Source organism: Zeugodacus cucurbitae, chromosome 2 (assembly GCF_028554725.1).
Source record: "Zeugodacus cucurbitae isolate PBARC_wt_2022May chromosome 2, idZeuCucr1.2, whole genome shotgun sequence".
In the NCBI taxonomy this organism is placed as follows: Eukaryota; Metazoa; Arthropoda; class Insecta; order Diptera; family Tephritidae; genus Zeugodacus; species Zeugodacus cucurbitae.
This window is the reverse complement of record NC_071667.1, coordinates 45,194,314-45,214,864: the sequence shown is the minus strand read 5'-3', so window position 1 is coordinate 45,214,864 and position 20,551 is coordinate 45,194,314. Positions and strand designations below refer to the sequence as shown.

At 35.0% G+C, this 20,551-nt stretch overlaps 1 protein-coding gene across 11 annotated transcripts in view; it reads right to left on the bottom strand.

Annotated features, from left to right (window-relative positions):
• LOC105212429 (uncharacterized) overlaps positions 1–20,551 on the bottom strand; it is a 442,313-nt gene that overhangs the window by 185,957 nt on the left and 235,805 nt on the right. For 2 of the 11 annotated variants that reach the window (XM_054229620.1, XM_054229596.1), the window contains exon 1: positions 17,987–19,616. The exons of 8 other annotated variants lie outside the window; for them this stretch is intronic. The gene's annotated coding sequence lies outside the window, so the exon portion shown is untranslated. Of the gene's footprint in view, positions 1–17,986; positions 19,617–20,551 lie in introns of those variants that run through there. One more of the 11 variants, XM_054229621.1, reaches the window with a different exon arrangement.

The window sequence follows — 20,551 nt, the reverse complement described above, 5'->3', positions numbered from 1 at the left end:
GGTCTTTAACATACATACAGGGGCATATTTGCAAAAGCTAAAATGCATAACGAATCAAGTGCGCGAACTTGTTTGTTCGCATTTTTATTTATTCCAGCAACTTAGACACACGGTGTTGCTGGCAGTTGGTTGTGGACAAAACCGTGAGTACAATGTCCTCTTAGACTGGAAAGGCTTTACTATTTACCTACAAAATACCTAGATAAGCAGTTTAACATATTTATTTTTATAAATTTGTGTGGTTTGATGTTATTCTACAGTTATATTAAGGCAGTCTAGTAGAATTTGCGCTTACTAATATACACATACACATTTCATTATATGAGCGTGCTCGACTGCGCATGAACACTTGTCTGCTTTGCACACATTTTTGAAGGCCTCGTATAAGTGCAGCCCACACATGTATGCAATTTGCATATTAATAGAATTTGTAAGATAATACCAAAACAAAACACTGAGCTAGGCTACGCTAATACACAGAGAATAGAAAAATTTTATTGACAATTTTCAGATTTTTCGTTTTAGTGACAAATAAGCACACATATTGACATGTATTCATAAACAAAATTTGTTTAATACTTCACACAAATATACATTCGTAATATATGTACATATATTCACGATTGGGGGGAAGAAGTGCAAAAATTTAACCATTATGAATGTTAATGTTAAAATTGTATATAATACAATAAACCAACTATGATACATTTATTTTGCTTTACATCAAGAATTAGTAAGTTTGGTAACTAACAGTGGTGGCACCAACTTTATCGATTATAAAAAGAAATATAGAAAATACTAGAAATATTTCGTAATTGCCATATTTACAAACAGAATTTTGCCGACATTCAATTATGTCATTTATTGTACTGACGAATGCACAGCTTCCATGTGGTGTGTCCATTGAAATTCAAAACTTCAAACGGCTACTTTGTAACAGAAAGCATGGTGGCAAATGCAGCGGGCTGGTCACCATACAAAGCACACCCACACTCACGTACATGTGAGTTTTTTGTCGGCACCAAGCCCTAAAATGTAAACGCCCTTATTGAAAGTTGAACAATAAAACAGTAGATTGAAGCTTGTAAATGGAACGAGTGTATGTATGTGATTGGCGTTGCAACCGTTTAGCCGGTTATAGCCGAATCGACGATAGTGCGCCACCTGTCTCTCTCCTTCGCAGTTCGGCGCCAGTTGGAGATCCCAAGTGTAACCAGGTCGCTCTCCACCTGGTCCCTCCAACGGAGTGGAGGCCTTCCCCTTCTTCGGCTTCCTCCGGCGGGTACTGCATCGAACACTTTCAGGGCTGGAGTGTTTTCGTCCATTCGGACAACATGACCTAGCCAGCGTAGCCGCTGTCTTTTTATTCGCTGAACTATGTCAATGTCGTCGTATAACTCGTACAGCTCATCGTTCCATCGTCTGCGGTATTCGCCGTTGCCAATGTTCTGAGGACCATAAATCTTGCGCAAAATTTTCCTCTCGAAAACTCCTAGTGTCGTCTCATCTGATGTTGACATCGTCCAAGCTTCTGCACCGTAAAGCAGGACGGGAATGATAAGCGACTTGTAGAGCTTGATTTTGGTTCGTCGAGAGAGGACTTTACTGTTCAATTGCCTACTCAGTCCAAAGTAGCACCTGTTGGCAAGAGTTATTCTGCGCTGGATTTCGAGGCTGACATTGTTCGTGTTGTTGATGCTGGTTCCCAGGTATACGAAAATATCTACGACCTCGAAGTTATGACTGTCAACAGTGACGTGGGAGCCAAGACGCGAATGCGCCGACTGTTTGTTTGATGACAGGAGATATTTCGTCTTGTCCTCATTCACCTCCAGACCCATTCGCTTCGCGTCCTTATCCATGCGGGAAAAAGCAGAACAAACGGCGCGGTTGTTGCTTCCGATGATATCAATATCATCGGCGTACGCCAGGAGCTGTACACTCTTGTAGAAGATTGTACCTTCTCGGTTTAGCTCTGCAGCTCTTATAATTTTTTCCAGCATCAGGTTAAAGAAGTCACACGATAATGAGTCACCTTGTCTGAAACCTCGTTTGGTATCGAACGGCTCGGAGAGGTCCTTCCCAATCATGACGGAGCTTTTGGTGTTGCTCAACGTCAATTTACACAGCCGTATTAGTTTTGCGGGGATACCAAATTCAGACATCGCGGCGTAAAGGCAACTCCTATTCGTGCTGTCGAAAGTAGCTTTAAAATCGACAAAAAGGTGGTGTGTGTCGATCCTCTTTTCTCGGGTCTTTTCCAAGATTTGGCGCATGGTGAATATCTGGTCAGTTGTCGATTTTCCAGGTCTAAAGCCACACTGATAAGGTCCAATCAGTTTGTTGACGGCGGGCTTTAGTCTTTCACACAATACGCTCGATAGAACCTTGTATGCGATATTTAGGAGGCTGATCCCACGGTAATTGGCGCAGATTGTGGGATCTCCCTTTTTATGGATTGGGCAGAGCACACTGAGATTCCAATCGTCAGGCATGCTTTCTTCCGACCATATTCTGCAAAGAAGCTGATGCATGCACCTTATCAGTTCTTCGCCGCCGTATTTGAATAGTTCTGCCGGTAATCTATCGGCCCCCGCTGCTTTGTTGTTCTTCAGGCGGGTAATTGCTATTCGAATTTCTTCATGGTCGGGTAATGGAACATCTGTTCCATCGTCATCGATTGGGGGATCGGGTTCGCCATCTCCTGGTGTTGTACTCTCACTGCCATTCAGCAGGTCGGAGAAGTGTTCCCTCCATAATCCCAGTATGCCCTGGACATCGGTTACCAGATTACCACCTTGGTCTCTACATGAGGATGATCCGGTCTTGAAACCTTCGTTAAGTCGCTTCATTTTTTCATAAAATTTTCGAGCATTCCCTCTGTCTGCCAGCTTCTCAAGCTCTTCGTACTCACGCATTTCGGCCTCTTTCTTTTTTTGTCTGCAAATGCGTCTCGCTTCCCTCTTCAGCTCTCGGTATCTATCCCATCCCGCACGTGTTGTGGTCGTTTGCAATGTTGCGAGGTAGGCAGTCTGTTTTCTCTCCGCTGCGAGACGGCACTCCTCATCGTACCAGCTTGTTTTTTGTCGTTGCCGAAAACCAATTGTTTCGGCTGCAGCGGTACGCAGTGAGTTTGAGATGCCGTTCCACAGTTCCCTTATACCGAGATGCTGATGAGTGCTCTCAGAGAGCAGGAGTGTAAGTCGAGTAGAGTATTTCGTGGCTGTCTGTTGCGATTGCAGCTTTTCGACGTCGAACCTTCCTTGTGTTTGTTGACGGGCATTCTTTGCTGCACAGAGGCGGGTGCGTATCTTCGCTGCGACCAGATAATGGTCCGAGTCTATATTTGGTCCTCGGAGCGTACGCACGTCTAAAACACAGGAGACATGTCTTCCGTCTATCACAACGTGATCGATTTGGTTCCGCGTGTTTCGATCAGGAGACAGCCAAGTAGCTTGATGTATTTTCTTATGCTGGAATCTGGTACTACAGACGACCATATTTTGGGCCCCAGCGAAGTCGATCAGCCTCAGGCCGTTTGGCGATGTTTCGTCATGGAGGCTGAATTTTCCGACTGTTGTGCCAAAGACACCTTCTTTACCCACCCTGGCGTTAAAATCACCAAGCACGACTTTTACATCGTGGCGGGGGCAGCGCTCATAGGTGCGTTCTAGGCGCTCATAGAAAGCATCTTTGGTCACATCGTCCTACCTTCTTCCGTCCTTGTCCCATCCATCGCACTTCTTGGATGGCGGTGATGTCAGCCTTAAGTCGTATGAGGACATCAACCAGCTGGGCAGAGGCACCTTCCCAATTAAGGGTCCGGACATTCCAGGTGCATGCCCTTATATCATTATCCTTAAAACGTTTGCAGGGGTCGTCATCAAAAGGGGGGTGTCTCATCCGAGGCTTTCGTAGATTTTTCATTGGGGGGTGTTTTTATGTGGTGGGTCCCAAACCCTACGCACAACCGCATAAGCGGGCTTCGCCTTCTCACTTTAGCTCGCCTTCAAACGGATGTCTGTTGGCTACCCAGAGGATACTTGGTCTAAAACCGGAAGTCGTGAGCTGCTTGAACCATGTGGAGAAGAATCGTTTCTGGCCACTCCCAAGTGAGTGACAATCAAAAACTTTCCTCACTTGCGTGAACTTCTACACATGATCCCATCCTCCCAGCGAGTGTAGGCGCTATTAATTAATAGCTAACTAAAAAAGAATGGCTCTTATTAAAAGCTATTCAAGCTTCTTTCAATTGAATACATCTTTTGGAGGTCATTAAAGCAGTTGAGAGTATACGTAGCCGACAACGACAGGCTAATAAAAAACTTTATTCAAAACTAAATATATATTTTTTTTTTTTGATTTTTTCACTGTCACACTACTACGCCACCAACACGCTTAGTTAATTACATCAGCTCAATTATTATCGTTTTCGCTGACACATTGTCATGGCTTAATTTGCCACTTTGTGTACGCGAAACAGGTGATTTGCCACTTCCTGCCATCGCGACACCAGCAATATCATATAATCAACAAGCAAACGCGAAAAGTAGACGAAAAGCGAAATCCCGCGGCTTCTGCGCTTGATTCGTCTGCTTACAATAGAGTAAGTTTGTGTGTGAGCGCGAATTGCCGTCAATTTTCTAAAGCCGACTGAGCTAAACTCTGTGTAATTAGACACAATCGACGGAAATAAAAAGTAGTTAGACGGGCGGGCGATTATTCGGGCTTTCATTGTGATAATGCTCGTGTGAAATTATCTTGCTCGGTTGCTAGTTACAATTTTTGCTATTTTGCGGCGGTTTTGCGCACTACAGATTTGCTTGTATAAAAATAAAAATCAAAACCAAAGGTAATTTGCGGTGCCCACTGGAACGCAATAAATTGGAATTTAAATAAAAACCAGCGGAACAAGTGGGGGTAATTACGCTACACAATGACATGAAATCATAGCGGGCATTAGCGATTTCCTCTTGATTTTTCTATCTCTAATTTTACTGTGTAATGGTTGAATCCATGAAATATCGGCAATTTGTAATGCTGCACACTTGCGGGCATAACAAATGGATAATTTATTGTATTAAATGTGATAATGCGATATTCAATTGAATTTTTGAATTATAATAAATTAATATTCGCTATATATTATATACATATATATACATATTTCGGACCTCGATTGAGGTTAGAAACTGATTTCATTAGCTTTAATGTAATAAGTAAGTTATTTTTGATGACTTAAAATACATTATTGTGTTGGATTCAAATAGACTAATAGTAAGTATTAATAAAAAATATATGATATGGACCCATCTAGGAGTAGTTTGTATAGATTTTACAATAAGATCCGACAAGAAAAATGGAAATCCTACCAAGAATGAAATCCTATCAAAGCACATTTTCCAAAGCAGTTCATAGCAAATTGATTAAAAAAATATTCGCTATATACTTCGCTCTAAAAATAAACATTACGCAATTTAATAGAATCGCTGCTGATAAACAAAAACATAGGTGTGTATATACATACATACACACATAACGTAATACTGCCTTTTGCCTCGACATATGAAAAATTAATTTTATTCGCAATTTATATACATTCCTACGAGTATGTGTATTTCATATCATAATTCTAAGAAGCATCAATCAAAAATAGAAACGAGCTAAAAATACGGACGAATGTGCAATCGATTGTAGAAATGTATGAATAAAATGCATATGAAATAATAATATTGTGAAGGAAAGTGAACTTAAATAGAAAAATTTTATTTGCATTAACTTTTTCCATAAAGCAAATATACATAATTAATTAGCGATTCGCTTCGAAAGCAACTTCAAGCTTAATATAAAATTGCGGTTTGTTAACTATCCAATTATTTTTCGTACATTCCTATTTCTATTAGTTTTTTAGAAAATATTAACAAACAATTACACGGAGGTTATAATAAGTGCTGAACAAACAAGGTACGAGAATTTGAAGAAATGTGAGACCATTTTGTTGGGCCACCTATGGCAATTAACGGTCTCTCTCGTCCCATCAGCTAGCGCTTATCAATTGTAGCACACCAGAGGGCAGCTAACCGTTTATAAGACTGTCACATTGCGGCGGGTTAATTAGGCGGAAAGCAAATTCGATTCTGCGCCTTGACTTTCGTTGACTCAACCCATTTCTTACCGAGGCGTTGCAGTCAAGGGAGTCGATGGAGCACGAAATAGGTAGATTTGTCGATTACAATTGAGAAGTAAATAAAAGTGAATTCAAGCAAAAGTAGAATAAACGACAATGAAAAGACAATAAAAATGAGCTTAAGACATTAAAGGAAAGTAAGTATCTTTTTTACGATGGCTAACCATTGAACGCAAGCGATTGACAAGCAGCTGTCAGAAACGAAATGCTGAAAAGCTGTTGAACTGCTAAGTCAGTGACAGCGCTAATACCCGAAAGTGTTGAAGGCGGCAAGTTGTAATGCATCAAACCAAACAACCTTAAGGTAGCTACGGGAACCGCAACAAATACAATATAAAAGATTTTACTATTTTTTTATTTCTTAATTTTTGCTCAGTCAAACAAAAAGTAAGCGCTCCCAATATTCAAACTGTTGCATGTTTTTAGCGTCACAAAGCTTTTAAGATAGCTTTTTAAAATAAAACAAATAATTCCGAAATATTTTTTGAGGTTCTCTGTGTAATTGTCGACTTGCCGTTTTAATTAATTAATTAGTTGCTCAATAATACTATAAAATACGTACTAACATATACTTTTTATGATACAGTGGAACTTCTCTAACTCGAATCACCATAATGCACAAAAAACCACCATAAGAGATATAATTTTTCAAAAAGCAGTAAAATATAGATTTATACCCAGTTTTATTTATTTAATTCGCAAAAAGTTTTATGTTCATACGTTAAAACATATATTATGAATTTTGTTTGTTGCAGTTTGCAAATGTTTGGCTTTTGACGATTGTATTCCATGCTTTGGTTACATGATTTATGCAATTCATAAGTGTATTATCATACTTTTTGTTCGCCTCCATAAGATATAGAGGGAATCTTTTAAAATTCTACCTCGTTAGAAAAATTTTAAATTTTGTATTATGCCCTGACCAAAAAATTCATTTATGGAAGGAGATTTGTATGAAAATTGCCTTCTATAACCACTTCAAAAGTTCGAGTTATGGAGAACTTCGAGTTATAGAAATTCGAGTTAGGGAAGGAAATTTGTATGAAATTTGGCTTCTAAACGCTACAGCCAATTCAAGTGTTCGAGTTATGGAGATTTTCGAGTTATGGAAGTTCCACTGTATAATACTTTTTACTAATTTCTATTAAAAAAACAAAATCTATATAAAAATTCTGCAGGAATGAGTAGCGTTTGTACAAACAAAACAATTAGAAATTAACTCTTTAAAACGACAGTAAGTTAGCTGGCAGCTACGATCAATACTCTGCGCCACACGCTGTTTTATGACTTCTCCATTGGAAAGTGCAAGTAAGCATAAACCCACATGCGACAACAATGAGGAAAAATGTGAATAAACATCGAAAACCACAACACACACATGCCATACGTCACACAACTACAAGCTTATGACCCACGGAATGAGGTTGTCAAAATATCGTTGATCGTTAAACGAACAGGGGCCAATGACTTTTTTGTTTGTTGGAAAATCCATCATACTATGTGGCCTAATAAATATGCAAAGGAATTCGAATTTTCAAAGAGAAAATCTAAAATAAATTAATTTCAAATAAAAACAAAAAAAATGGCAAAATAAATTATTAAGATATTTGAAAAGTAAATTTTAAAAGAAAAAAATATTTAGTTGATCTTTTAAATATAATACATTTACACAAATCGAGAACCGCTGGTTAAAATTGTAATTTAAATATAAAACTGACATTACGGCTTAATGCTTTTATATTTAACCAAACAGTTTATCCCTCCTTTATATTTTCCAAAAAATATTGTGTTTTTTAGATACATTGTAGAAACTAAGCATAAGGAATATATGTAGATTAATTTATTTTTCAATTCATTCCAAGAAGTGATAAAAATGTCGAAGCGCTTAGTGATACTCAGTAGATGCCAGCAACTTCACGCTGCAATGTGGCCTTCCATAAAATTATATTTGTAGGTACTCTAATAGAAATCTGCTTGTACACGTACCAAAGTATATACATACATAAGTACATCAAAGACTGCAACTAATATCTAGCTCAGAGCAATTGAATTACATGTGTCGACTTCAAGTAGGTCTAATAAACAAACACGAGCACACGCACACAGTGAGCACAATGCCCAGCAAATGAACAAGTAATTGAGAAATGCAGAGAAGAAAATGAGCGCACTACTCTTATGTGAGATGCCCTGTTGGAAAAAGTTCAAAGACGAAGAAAATTACGTAAATAATATTGGTTTTTCAACACTATGATTAAGTAAAAATCGATTCACATGTGATTTTCCAGATGGAAAAAACTGTCGTGATATTCAATAAAACTCTTAAAAATACCTCTCCAATAGCTCTTGGTTTTCTTTTGAGGAAACTCACGAAAATACCAAATTTCCTGTTGGATATGTTCACAGTTAAACAATGGAATACTAGAAACTCTAATAGTAAACGTAAACTTTGAAAAACTAGCAACAGAAAGTTGCAGTAGAAGAAGAATGTAAAAGAAAACACATTAAGAAGTCACAGAATGCTGAGAAAAATAAGTGAAAAGAATGCTAAAAGTGTGAGGAAAACCTGGAAAAACATATTGGAAACATATGTATGTGCTTACATGATCACCGTAAAGGCATTACAATTGCGCATATGAGTGCATTTGTCTGTATGAACATACATACATCGTTTGTGTGTGGCACACCAAGGCTGAGTCAGCCGTAACCAATTCGAAACTCTAACATAAGCGGGAGTATTCATATACATACATATATGAATGTACACACATTCATACTTATATGTATGCACATTTTATACTCGTGCAGGTGAGAGATTATGTTCACGTAAGAGACATCAACTGAAAAAGCAACTACTGAATGACACTACGAACATATAGGTAGATGTGTATGTACAAGCATAATCATTAGGTGTAATATTTTTTTTGTGTTACCAAATATGGGCTCACACCCAAACAAATGAATATAGATACACCATTCGATGTTTAGTTAAGTTTCAACAAAGAAAAAATATTAAAATTAAAAAATCAATTTAGAAAAATGTCCACCAATTGGCCTGAATCATTCTTGTGTTGAGTAGTACAAAGATCGATATGTCAGCTTCACATACCTGAGCTTGTATCGTGTATAAAATATAATTACTTATTGAATTGAATATAAATTATTGATCCATTGATCACATCTCTGGCTTCGCTTGACATTCTGCTACAACAATGCTTACATTATTATTACACTGCATTCCAACAACAATGTGGAAAAAATGAGTAAATCAGGGTTCGATCTACACTTGTTAATTGTTAATTACTTTATTATGCTAGTTAATTGCCCTTTTCGTTTATTGGTGCTGTTTTCGGCACAAAGGAAAGAGTGACAGCACTCGTTGATGAAAATTTGTAATTTTTCACACACGAAGGTAATAAATTCCCCGCATTGAATGCATATTTTTATAGCAATTTTACATCTTGTCATAGCAGTTTTATTGTGGGCGTTTATCGCTTTTCTGGTTTTCGTTTTTTTCAACTTAATATTAATTTTTAATGTGTCGTATTACGACTGCCAAATGATCGCGACTGCAGCAATAATGTGTGAAACAGGTTTGTAACAATATTTAATAACCCCTCATTTGCCAATACTCGTACACAGATATGTATATATGTATGTGTATGAGAAATTTGTATTACTCAATCCGCGATGATGAGATCATAGTCATAGAACCGTTTGACAGCTGTTAGCTGGCGCATAGGAGAGTACAATGTAGTTGTAATCAAATATGTATGAAGCATAATACAAATCTTAAACATCTACATCCAATTACTTTTTTTTCGTTTTTACGGTTAATTCCCCATACTTCTCAATTCTGTCGTTGCTGCCACGCCCTCGCGCGAAACACGCACTCAAGCCAGGTGGCAGCAGTTTTCATCGCCAACACAATCGAATCTGATGTCTTCACTGGTATCTCAGTTGTCATAAATAATTAGGAAATTCACAGAATGAAATAGGCAGAAAAGCGGCGATAGTGTAATTGGCACACATGCGTGCACATTCTGGAATTTTTACGCTTCCTTTTCTCTTCGCTCTACACTGGGCGGGCTTCTGCAACTTTAGATGCACTGCTTCATATGTGTATGTGTTTAGGTGTATTGCTATTGCGTGTGGCACATCCGCCGTGTGCGTGCAGCTTGCACTGTTTACTCGTACATCTTTCAATACACACACACATATATATAAGTTCATGTGTTTATGGCTATTTTCATTTTCATTACAGCAGAGAATTTAAATTACAAATTCCATACCGTTAAAAACAAGCTGGCCTCCATTCTACACTTTAGCATTCAAAGCATGTCTACTTATGCCCATAAATAAGCGTGTGTATGTATGTACTAGCATCTACTTGAAGCAACATACTTGATTGTTAGCACACGCACTCATTCATTTACGACTGGTTCAGCGCTGCTTGCTGCTATTTCAAACTGTTTTGGCGTTCTTCTAGTGGGGTGTGGCAGGAAGCTGTGATTGCCACAATCGATCACTCGTTTATTGATTTGATCTGTTTGATATGATAGTTCGCTGTTCTTTATGCACATATGCATTTATGTACATATCTCTTTTTATTCTCGTATAAATAGAGCCTTTGTTCAACTGAAGTAGCTGTGATGTAAGAAGACGTCCGTTGTTGTTTCGGGTTTGTTAGAAGTATACAAAGCATCTTGAAAGTTTTCTCATATGTACATATTTATGTGGAAAGAAGTATACAACGAAAAGTAATAATTGTGAGTATTATAAATACTTTAAATTGAACAAAACCACTAAAGATATTGATGTTAGATTTTGTGTTGCTTTAACATATACATATTTACACATACATATATGTATATTAAAGATAAGCCATTTCTACTTTTAAATTCTATACGATAATGTGATGTCATTATTTTTTATGAATTCGGTTTTTTTTAATTACATTAGGATTGTTCATAAAACAGATGAAATAATATCCTATGAACTCCGCTTTTTTGGCCAAAAGATCTTTACAGAAATACGATCATTATAAAGCTAAGTTATTCTCAATTTTAACTTTATGAAAAAGGCGTGCTGAAAACTTAATAAAAAGATTCACCGTTATAAGTAATATACATACTTCAATTCGAAAAAATAATCAAACACAGCGCACGCTCGTAAATATGAACGCTCTAAAACGTGAACACCAAGAAACCTCATGACTCTTTTTTGTGCATTGACTATTGGAAATTGCGTATTTCAGAGCTGCCCAAAATTGAAAAATCTATTTATCCTTTGTTTATCCGTGTGGGAAATAAAAAATGACAATAGAGTGCTTTATTGTAGAAAAAAAGCCCAAAACCCTGCATTTAAATGTGTAATTACCATATATTTTTGGGTTATCGAAAACATGAACAATTCGCAATTGTGAACTGTCTTGTTTTTATTGTTTTTAATTAGTTCACGTTTCCGATTGTGCGCTCTAGACTAAATATTTGTATATGTGCATACATATATACATATGTTTCTGTAACTTAAGTAAACTACAAGTAGTCGGAAGATACAAAGCAACGCACAATAAGAATAAAGGGGCATTTACAATAAGAAAATATATGACGTGATCCGATCGTCGCACAGTGGGGCCAATGGAGATCATTTCTCGGATTAATTAACTGGAGCTTTATTTTTATAATTTTTGATTATTTTATATTTTATTCAAATCCAGTTAGTCACAACAAATAGTTTTTAAGAAGATTTGGATGCAGCTGTAATATTAAAATAATGGTTTACTATATATGACTATAGAATTGAAGCAATTCCAAAAAGTTCTTATTTAATATCGATGTCATCTGTATCTAAACTCTCATTGTAATAATTGTCACCTTCACTAACATCATCATCGTCATCGTCGACGTCATCATCATCATCATCATTATCATCATCATCAACATCTTCACTATCATCATCGCTATTTCCATACTCATCACTTATAATTAAATCGACAGCCTCTTCTGGTAAATTTTGCAAGTTCTTTTTTGGCAATCTTCGCATGCTTGAAATTATTGGATCTGAGGTTAAAAAAAAAGAATTGAGAATATCTTGATTAGACTTTTCGCGGCTGCACTTTCTTGAATGGAATTCCCGATATTTTTTAAAATCTTTATTGCGAGCTTCTTGTGCTTCTTCTGATAATTGGCCAATAGGCAAAAGTGCGTTATCAATAATTTCAGGTCCGTGTATAATGTATTTGTGCAAAGTCGGGGGCATGTTGTACCACGGATACAACTTAACAAAAAGTTTTGCTGTTTTACGTGAAAAAAATCGAAATTTTTTGTTGTTTATTTCATACCCACTAGATACCACAATTAAAAGAATGTGCATTTGCTTTATCAAATTTAAATTTATAGAGGTTATTTCAGCAGACTTTTCTGCATTTAAAAAAAAACGTCTGGCGGTATTACCATCATTTGTGTTTCCAAAGCCAGGTTTTGGTTGGTCCACTATTAATCCTAAATTTTCTTTAAATTGCTTCTGAATTTTTCGCTTCGTCTCAGAAACGATTTGATTTTCTGAATCGGTTCTAGCTTGCCATTTCTGTATCGGCAATTTGTATGAAATATGTAGGAGGCTTTCAAAAAATCTAATCCAGCCGTGAAGAATAGATAAGCCAAATTTCAAGTTTTCTACATTTACAGGTCTTTCGATCATGTCTTCTATATTGTTAAAATCCTTAGTAGTTGCCCCACATAAATAGCACTTTTGTGTTGATGTAGTTCCAGTTAAAGCATTGCACACCTTCCCATCAATCATTGTCAAAATTAATTTGTGATCCACATATACAACTTTGTCATTAACTAGTATAATTGTACAAATTAAATTCTTAATTTCTTGTTCTACCCTTTCCTTTTCCGTAATCGCCACAGATTTGGTTTCCTTCACAAATTCAATTTTTAGGGGCCTACAAAATCTAGTTGATAATGGTCGAGGATTTTTCCAAATTACTTGTTCAGCCAACATAAGTTTTAGAGGCACAATTGTAGTTAAAAATACGGAGGAATCGATACCATCACATCCATGAAAAGCTTGCTTGTACGAACTGTGACCAGAGCTTCCATCAAATCCCCATTTAGTATACAGTTGGAGTTTTTGGTTAATTAACGAGTCAATACGGTTTTCATGAATTTGTATTAATCGTTCTGTTGTGTGGTTTAATAGTGCTTGTAAACTTACTTCAGCGGAAGTTTCGCTTATTGTAATGCACCGATATTCTGGATAGCACTTTTTTTCTCGTTTTGTATAATTTTATATGACGGAAACTTATCTGGAGCAGATTGTCTAACAACATTGTATTGGTAGCGAGATAGCTTAGCTTCTACGAAGACAGCTAGAGCTTTAAGATTTGACATTTTTGTACTGACTACAGGTTTCTTTAAACTTTCGTTAAACCTTTTGGCTGTTGATGGTGAAAAATGTACGATACTACGTATCGCTTTTGATTTTTCTACGGAGCCGGTTGTTCTTAATTTAGTTTCTGCTGCATGAAGTAAAACTGGTAACTCTGTGGTATCTCTTAAAATTTTAGTTTTTTTTTTTTAATTTAGACGAATCACTAGAGTCACTAAATGAAATTTCTTTTCGACCTCTTTTACATGCTTGACCTAGTGGAAACCCAATTGACGATTGTAGCCAATTCTTATTAATATCAGATAGAAATCTATCTTCCCTTCTATGGGCCTTGTTCCATTTTTTCTTAAACTCAAATACAAATTTTTTTATTCGTTCATTGAAAATTTGAGAGTTGTCTTCAGAATAACCAGTACGTTTTTTTAGCTCTTCTTTAAATGCATGATTTTATCATCCATTGTCCTACAGCTGACACAATTGAAAATATTGTACAAGCTGAGGCGAGTAAAAAAAACGACGTTTGAGCATGTTCCTGCAAAATTTAATCACATGACTCTTAAAATATGGTATATTAAAACAAAACAAAAAATAAAAATATAAAATAACAACAATAAAAACAAAGAAACTCCAACAATATAAACAACAACAGTAAATGTAACAACAAAAACAACAACAAAACCGTTAGGCGCACAAGCTACAGTCCAGAAGCAAATTTAATTTATAAATTGCATACGGAATATTATTACAAATGCGAGGATATCTTCTGAGGCGCACTGATGCGCAACCTAAATTTCTCTAAAATAACATTTAATTGTTCAGGCTTTCCAATGGTGTTTAAATCTTATCTGAACTCAATTGAACTACCAACTTTTTGTCTACTTAAACTAAGAAAATTAATTTTTTTTTGGACTCCATATATATAATCTCAAAAAAAAACATACTTTTGCAATTATAACTTTACACACAATTTAGCAAACTAGTTCAATTATTACCTGAGTTTGATGGTTCCATGGTTAAGTTTTACAAATTTTTAGAATTACTTTACAAAAACACAATTTACGTACAAAAGATCTGCGGCTTTAAAAAACAAAAAATTAGATTTTTGTTTCACAAATATCAAGTTTGTAGCTTCACTACGTAAGCACTATTACGTATTTGACATTTATTTTTTTGCCTACTGATGTAGAATTTTGTGTACTTTAAGCAAGTATACTTAGTTTTGAAGGATCTTCATATATTTTTTTTTAATTAATCCGAGAAATGATCTCCATTGGCCCCACTGTGCGTCGCTTGCAATGGCGAATAGAGGACTAAGTGAATGACTGACAGACCGACAGGCTTGGAGTAACTGGTTACTTCAGTCAATAGCTGACACATGTACGAGTGCCTACTTGCATATGTCTGGGCGAGTATTTGCTGGTAGCACCCGCACCTCGTGTTCTCACTTATAAACCACACTTTCACACAAACATATATGCATACTGGCGATTGGTTATACTTTCATATACAAAATATGTTGTAAAACAGATCCCACTCGAATTTTATGCTAAAGTATGCGTCACATATGTGCAAACCGGGGCTAATAAATATAGATAATACATACAAAAAACAGACTTGAACACTTATTACTAGAAGCAACAACCAAACAGTCAACTAGGCGTCAAGCTACATTCCGATACAAGGTATATATATATAAATATAATACGGGATTAACAACAAAAAAATATATAAAAATACACAGGAAATAGAAGCAGAATGCGGGAGAGTCAACGCTTAAACAGGTAGTGGAAAGAGGAAAACGGAGAAGAGTGGCAGAACAAATGACAATTTGTAAGTAAATAAATGTTTATGCAAAAATGACAATACGACTCAACACAGGAAGTGACAATTGATGACCCACGTCGCGACGATGGCAACGACGACGCCGTAAAACTGCAATCGGCAATTGGTAATCGCCACACGGCGCACAAACAGCAAAATCCATAATAAATTTTGTACATATGTATGTACATACATACAGTGCAAAGAAATGTATTTAAAGGAAATAAGATTAGAAAAAATAATAAGAGTGAATTAGTTAAAGGTAATAGCCTAATTGTTTTGAAGATACTTTTCAAATGTTCGAACTACACATATTTATATACAAACAGATGTAATCAGGAAAATACTGCCCAGAAAAGTATTTCCACATAATTGTTAGATACATGTACATATGTATACCTATAAGAATAATGTGTTTCATTGTCCAATAATCTTGAGTACCTAGAGATACATAAATATGTATGTATGTATATACAGTACATGTGCATACAACACTCCATCCGATATTAATAAAAAATTCTTCGCACACATCAGACACTAATTGTGAGCACACATTTGACAAATAGTACATTGCAATCTCAAAGAATTTTGTTCGACTAACTGTGTTATTGGCATTCAAGTTTCATGCTTGTCATCATGTCACACCCATAATTGGGTTATCAGAGCATATGGATGAATGGAAAGTGTGTGTGCTGAAAGAGTGTAGGTAGCAGCTAAATAAATAGGTGCGAAAAATTCCGATTGACAGTTATTAAATGAATGCAAAACAAATACAAATATGAATAGTCATTAACTAAGTATATGACGGACAAATTAATTAAGGAACACTGCTGATTGGATTGTTCAGAGATGCAAAGTTGTTTGAGGTTTAGGTTGTTTAGTACAAATAAAAATAAAAGATTTATTTCACTTAAATAACTAGAGAAGAAAAAATTACTTTTGAACAAAAATCAAAAACGGCTTCATTTTGAAAAGTAAATCAGCTATGATTATTGTATTATTGACCACTTCACATTAAAAAAATTTAATTGATTTTTACATGTGTAAAAGAACAACAGAGTAAGAAAAATAATATTTATTTACTATTTTGGGCACGATTCCGATTACTTTGGCGGTCGGTGTTTGGCAACTCCGATCGGTATAAATGGAGTATCGGGTGAAAGAGGAGGAATATATATAAATATTCTTGATTGGACTTATAGTTTTTGAAATATTCATGTTTAAAAGTCCAATTTTTTCTATAAGTAACACATGGTATTTCACACACTTTAACGCTATTTTTTCACATTTTTCACTTCACATATTGAAAATTACACTATTAACATTCAATTTAATTCAAAATATAGATTTATTTAAGGTTTTTTAAGCGAAAATTACTTATTTTAAAAATCACTTAGCACACTAATGTCTGAAAAGGGTTTCTGTGTTTACAATTATGTGGAAACCGAGCGTTGCCACATGTTAGAAACCATAGATGATAGATTTTTTAATGACTGTGTTTTATTTATTTATTTGCATATCATAGTTTTTTGTCGTAGAACTTTCTTCTGCATCAAGTATGTATATAAAAACTGGCGGCCTTTGGCCGCGCTTTAAAAAAATAACCCTGGTCGAGCCAAAACCGGGGTGTCCAAAGTTTTTTCGCGTATAACTCCTTTTTGCACTTAAATCTTAAATCTTAGAGTGAAAAGTAATTTTTAAAATAAGTAATTTTTGTTTAAAAAACTTTAAATAAATGTAAAATTTGAATTTTATTGAATGTTAGTAATGTAATCTCAAATATTTGAAGTGAAAAAGAGCGTAAAATGTGTTAAAGCGTGTGAAATTGCTTGTTGAAAATTTTGATTTTTTCATCTTTAAAGCGGAATATCTCGAAAACTAGGCGTCTGGGCGTACCTATAACCCTATATATTTTTTAATCGGGAGGACGTCCTCTTCCAACGGTGCCCTCAGATCGCGGCGCCATAGTAATCGGAATTGTGCACCACTTTGAATAACACTATAAAGCTGTGAAACTTAGCTCAAAACACTTCACATGATTTTTGTCGGAATTACATTATGAAAATATTAATTTTAATTAATTTAATCCGTCCTCGCTTTCAGTTTTTGATTGATTTATGATTTGCATTTGAATTTGTCACATACTTGTCAAATAGAATGTCTAAATAAAAAAGTAATATTCAATTAATGTTTTCTAAAGAATTTGCACTAAAATATTACTAAAACGTTCAATTAAAAATATAAGCTAATATATCAATTTTACACATTATTTATTAAACATTTTTAAATAATTAATATCGTTTTATTATAGAGTTTCTTTAATGCAATTTCTCTCTTAAATACATTAACATTCTTCCGGATTTCCAAATCTGTCTCATAAGCACTAAGGGTCAATGATCTACATACGTACGGAGCATTGAACATACATATTCACAATTTTACACAAACCTTAACAGAATTATATGCTTATTTACTATTTATTTTATGTTTATTGTCATTTTAAGCTGATAAGTTAAAGTAACAACGGAAACTTATGAACACAACACTGGCCTTTTAAAGAAAAATATAACAAAACTCACTCACCTTTCAGGTTTCTGCAATCGCGTTTAATTTTATTATGAACTCGTCGTCAAAGTTTGCACTTGTTATTATTTTTAAAACATTTTTAATATTTTTAAACAACAAACATATGTATTTTCGATTAATACTTTTAATTGAATATGAATACTCTTTATGCAACACGAACACTATTAATTTTGATAGATTCTTTTATTTGTGTTGTTAAGTTGTGAATTTATTATAAAATATTTTTTATAGTTACAACCAAATTTTCAATTCTTCCAATCGAATTTTTGACACTTAATTTCTTTTCGAACACAATTTTGAAGAGGCATATAGCTCTACTGAAAATAGATTTACACTGTTAATTCCGAATTTGAACACAATTTGCGTTAATTTTTCTACAAACAATTTTAATTTCACTTTTCCACTCATAAACTCTCTTTCGATTGTTTTACCGACATACAAACGTGGCATATGCGTCACATTAGAAAGATAATAGAAAATATTTAATTATTTAATTTCAGTAAGCATTTATTCGTGATAACACAGAAGGGCGAGTGCTTATAATATTTGTGAATGACAGCGCGAGACGTTTGCTTTGTTGTACGTTTACATTCTATTCTCTTTTACTTTATTTATATTTTATTTCCTGCCTTCACTCTATTCACACACACACGTAGAATATATTTTTACGCACTGCTCACTGTTTTTGTTGTTGTTGTTCACTTTTCGCGCGTCATTTCCAAAAAAAAAATAAACAAACGCTCCGATCGATGAATGCGTTTTCTACAATTGTGTTTTGTTTTTATTTTGTTGCTTTTGTTGCACTTTTTCCAAGCAAAAACAAAATTTATTTGGAAAATCATAAACGAAATAACAGGCGTGGGGGACAAATGTGATAAAATATTTTCGTAGTCGGTGGAACTGCGTGTTGTTGTTGCTGAAATGTTGTGCTTATCGCTCACGTCTTTTTGTTGTCGTTTTTCTGTTTCACACTAGTGAAATGCAAACAGCAAACAAATTTCTGAATTCTTCAAAAGGAACGCACTCTTCGCAATTTTGTCATCATGCACTAGCACTAATTTCGCACTTGTTTCTCATTCATTTACTTATTTATTAATTTTCAATTATTTTTCATTCACTTTTCACATTTCCAAATATATATCCTCAGCTGTGCAGCGGAGCTTGTAATTTCACTTTAATTTTGTTTTTCCAAAAAGCTCAACACAAACAACAAGTAAAATTTTTCTTTACTGCGTTTGAACAATGAATTTGTTTAATTCCGCAGCACACGCTTATTCTCACTATCTCGTATTATCACACAGTCGCGTATTTACCGCAATACAAACTGAACAATCGTTTGCATTTATTCGCACTTTGCAAAGAAATTGGAAAATATAATTTTTTTTAATTTGATTTTGCTTACACACAAAAACAATTCCACTCCGTTCGTTGCTTTTTTTTCGATACATTCACAACGAAGCTATGTCTACATAAAATATCCAAAACGCGAACAAAAATTATCCGACCGATCTAAACACACGATGCTCGTTGGCAACATTGCCCTCTGTGACTAACATGGCAGCACCAACGCAACTCAACGCGAACTAACGCCTTTGGAGTCGAGAACCGCGATCGAACCTGTGCGCCGCATGATGCCATTCGAACCAGTGCGAACAGCTTGTTTGAAGAATACGATTACAACGCAACAATAGATAATGTGGTGTTGCCACCGCACAACCAATTTAGAATTTTTTGCTGAATCTGGTATAAAAGTACATGTTTGATCGAACTCTCTTCTTTGTTGATCACAATCAGATAATGAAGCATCATGATTGAATTTGAAAAATTTATGAATTGAATGAAAAACAAAATCGTGATCCCTAATTTAGTAGGATATATACTTAAAAATGAAACAAAATTGTATTTTGAATAGTTTAATTGGACGTTCTGTTCTGTACCATCGAAGTTTTTCAGCCTTTTGACAATTTATGATTGAACTTTTTTTTTCCTAGTTTCTATTTTTTGCTCTAAATATTGTTATACTTTTTTTACCACCCATGTTCATTCATCAGCCTTACATTGTTGCAAATATTGTTATCAAAACAAAAGTCACAGCTTTTGTTTAGCTATCAAAATATACAAATATTATGTTGTTTATGGTGTTAACTTCTGTGAACTGGTTAGTGAACCGATGTCGGTTTTTTATTCGTTGTAGTAAACATGAATACTATAGCACGATCTCGGAGTTGGCTCACTATTGCAGAGCGAATTGGTATAGCGGTATACTTGGAGCACAATATTCAAAAAAGAAAATAACCATCGTACTGTAGCGCATGCCTCTGTCTAATCAGAGTAGTAAAACTCATTTTTTAGAAGAAGCTGTGAATGAATATCTATTTGTATTATTGACCTTCGCTAGACTGTGACACTTTGAATCACATACTAAAGAACGCAAGAAATTACCCTAGATAGGAAACTATTCTCCTTCCTTTTTAACGAAAATCGTCTTTCTTTTAAATGACTGTTAGTGAAACAATTTTTCCAACTTCCATAAAAATATGAATATTCATAATAATTCTTGTT